The 3,515-nt window shown below is 37.2% G+C and overlaps 1 long non-coding RNA gene across 1 annotated transcript; it reads left to right on the top strand.

Moving 5' to 3' along the window:
* The first annotated feature begins 2,374 nt into the window (after nt 1-2,374).
* Nucleotides 2,375-3,282, top strand: LOC133037681 (uncharacterized). Its single transcript, XR_009687733.1, has 2 exons — nt 2,375-2,918; nt 3,054-3,282. It is a non-coding gene; the product is annotated as an uncharacterized LOC133037681 (long non-coding RNA).
* The last annotated feature ends 233 nt before the right edge of the window (nt 3,283-3,515 follow it).

Raw genomic sequence — 3,515 nt, 5'->3', positions numbered from 1 at the left:
GTACTCAAGGCCATGACTTATCATGAAGCTAGTGACAACTTCTTTTCAGTTGATGCGGTAGACAAGTTGGTGGAGACAAAGAAGCCAATTGAAGACCCTCTTAATCTGACTTTGGTGCAAGAGTATGTGGTTGATCAAGACGATAAAGAAGAAATGGAATATGCTTTGTGGCTTGATTCATACGAGCTATTGAAAAAAAAGTACTGTGAAGAGCTCAGAGTGATTCCAACAAAGTTAGTTCTATCCACCAAGAAGCTACCAGAACTTGAATTAAAAGTCTTTTCTGATCACTTGAGGTAAGAATTTTTGGGAGAGAATAAGACACTGAATGTTATTGTGTCAGCATCCCTTTATACAGTGGAGACATAAAAGTTGTTAAGGGTGGACATTGGCTGATATCAAGGGGATCAACCTCTCAACTGTGATGCATAAAATTTTAATGGAGGAAGGAGTAAAGCCAATCATTGATGCACAACGAACTGAATTCGCCAATAGAAGAAGTTGTGAGAAAGGAAATGTTGAAGTGGTTAGATGCTGGAGTGGCCTACCCTATTTCAGATAGTAAGTGGGTGAGTCCTATCCCAGTGGTTACACAGAAAGGAGGAATGATAGTAGTCAAGAACAAAAGGAATGAGCTAATTCCAACCAGAACCGTAACTGGGTGGAGAATTTGGATAGATTGCCGAAAACTCAACAAAGCTACAAGAAAAGACCACTTTTCTCTCCCATTTATTAACCATGCAGATGCTTAATAGGTTGGCAGGCCAAGAGTAGTATTGTTTTCTTGATGGCTACTCAGGGTATCGTTAAATAGCCATTGCATTAGAGAACCAAGAGAAGACAACATTTACATGTTCATATGACACTTTTGCTTTCCAAGGAATGCCATTTGGATTGTGTAATGCTCCTATAACATTTCAAAGGTGTATGATGACCATATTTTCTGATTTGATTGAGACATGGATGATTTCTTTGTTTTTCGTTCGTCTTTTGATAGTTGTTTGAGTAATTTAGAACTGGTGTTAATAAGATGTGAAGACTCTAATTTGGTGCTCAATTGGGAGAAGTGCCACTTCATGGTGAAAGAGGGGATAGTACTAGAGCACAAGATTTTGAAAAGAGGCATTGAGGTTGACAAAGCCAATGTGTCTACAATTGAGAACCTACCCCCTCCTGTGTTAGTCAAGGGAGTTCGAAGTTTCCTAGGGCATGTTGGTTTCTACAGAAGGTTTATCAAAGAGTTCTCCAAAACTTCCAAGCCCTTGTCCAACTTACTTGCTAATGGAGTGCCTTTTGAGTTTGGGAAGGATTACCTAGAATCCTTCCAAATTCTCAAGGAGAAATTAATTGCTGCACCTATTATCACTACACCAAATTGAGAGCTACCTTTTGAGATTATGTGTGACGACAATGATTATGCTATCGGAGCTATGTTAGGATAATGGGTTGATAAGGTTTTTCATACTATTTACTATGCTAGGAGAACCTTGAATGATGCCCAATTGAATTATGCTACTACGAAGAAAGAGATGTTCGACATTGTATTTGCATGTGATAAATTTCGATCTTACTTGATTATGGACAAGGTGATAGTCTATACAGATCATTTAGCAATCAAGTACTTGATGACTAAGAAAGATGCAAGTCGAGACTAATTCGATGGGTTCTTCTCCTTCAAGAATTTGACCTGAAGATCAAAGATAAGAAAGTCACAGAGAATTTAATAGCAGATCATTTATCAAGGTTGGAACTAGAAGAGAGCCAGAATACAAAGGAGGTACAAATTAATGAAGAGTTTCCCAATGAGCAACTCTTTAGTTTGAGGGAAAGCTCGATAGTACCATGGTTTGTTGATTATGTGAATTTCGTGGCTGCCAACATTACACCTCCAGACTTGAGTAAGCAATAGTTGAAGAAATTCTTTTTTAAAGTGAAATATTATTACTGGGAAGAGGTAATCCTATAGAAGCACTGTCTGATTAGATAATTACATGATGTGTGCCTAAAGAGGAGATGTTTTGTATCTTAACTCATTGCCATGGTTTACATGATGTGGAGGCTATTTCAATGGAAACCAGACTGTTGCAAAAGTCTTACAAAGTGGGTTCTTTTGGCCAACCCTATTCAAAGATGCTCATGAATTTTTTAAGGCATGTGATCGTTGTTAGAGAATTGGTAATATTTCAAGAAAGAACGAGATGCCTTTGACTGGTATTTTGGAAGTAGAGATGTTTGATGTTTGGGGTATCGACTTTATGAGATCTTTTCTTTCGTCTTACAATAATTCATACATAACGTGTCAAAGTGGGTTGAAGCAGTGACAACACACTCTAATGACAGTAAAATAGTTCTAAATTTTCTACAAAAGCACACACTACAACAAAAGGGACTTTTAATCCCACTTTTTACACTTGAAAAAATAAAAAGTGGGATAAAAACTTTTGATCCCACTTTTACATTTGGAGTCTTAAATATAAGTTTGGAACAAGGGCCTTGTTTGGAAAACGGATAAAAAAAAGTGTTAAAAATGCTATTTTTATGCATTTGCCAAACACAACTTAGCATTTTAAGTGGGACTTTTTATCCCGGTTTTTACATAATAACCGGGATAAAAGGTCCTCATACATTTGGGCCTTTTAATTGTTGGGCCGACTACACATATAAAAGGAACAATAACTTTTAGGGTTTTATTTTTATTAGGGGTTGTCTTATTTTTCCTCCCAGCCGATCTCTCTCTCTTCTATCTCTGTCTAAGCGGCTGCCCACATGGAGATCAAATAGGCTCTATGGTGTCTCTAAGCTGCAATCCTTCCATGTTTTCTATTTTTCGTGCATTATCACAGGCCAGCGGCCTTTTTCTGGCGAAGGACGAGTCAACGGAGTTCAGATCCGACCTCCATGCCTTTTGAAACTTCCAGGTACTTCTTTTTCTTTTTTGTTCTTGAGAGATCTATGCTCCACGTCCTCTAATCTTGTTCTACTTCTTTTTTTCTTTTTTTTTCTTTATTTTTTTGAAATGCCGATCAACTCTCTCTCCTTCTCTCTTTTCTCAGGTGTGAAGGTTCGTGGTCGACGGGTCATGGTTTTTCATGGTGGACAAAGCTTTGTGGTCGCTATTTTTGGTCATTGATAATGACTCACTGTTGTTGAAGGTGGTTCGCGTGGTTGTCGAAGGTGGTTCGTGGCTTTTGTTGTACTGATATTTTGGGATTTATAAATCTGTACTGATTGTATATTTTACCAAAAATATTGTTAAGGAAAAAAAATCTCTGTAGTGGTTCATTGCTTGTTAGTTTTAGTATATATTTTTTTTATTTTTCTTAACCTTTAATCCCGGTTATTATAGAAAAACCGGGATAAAAAATTACTTTTTATCCCGCTTTTTAAAGGAAAACCGGGATTAAAAATAGTCTTTTATCCCGGTTTTTCTATAATAACCGGGATTAAAAGTAATTTTTTATCCCGGTTTTTATCAGAGCTTTTATCCCACTGGCATACATCCCGGTTTAGCGAAA

This window comes from Cannabis sativa, chromosome 5 (genome assembly GCF_029168945.1).
Source record: "Cannabis sativa cultivar Pink pepper isolate KNU-18-1 chromosome 5, ASM2916894v1, whole genome shotgun sequence".
Taxonomy (NCBI): domain Eukaryota; kingdom Viridiplantae; phylum Streptophyta; class Magnoliopsida; order Rosales; family Cannabaceae; genus Cannabis; species Cannabis sativa.
Note: the sequence above shows the minus strand (reverse complement) of the source record. Positions and strands in the feature narration are given on the sequence as shown.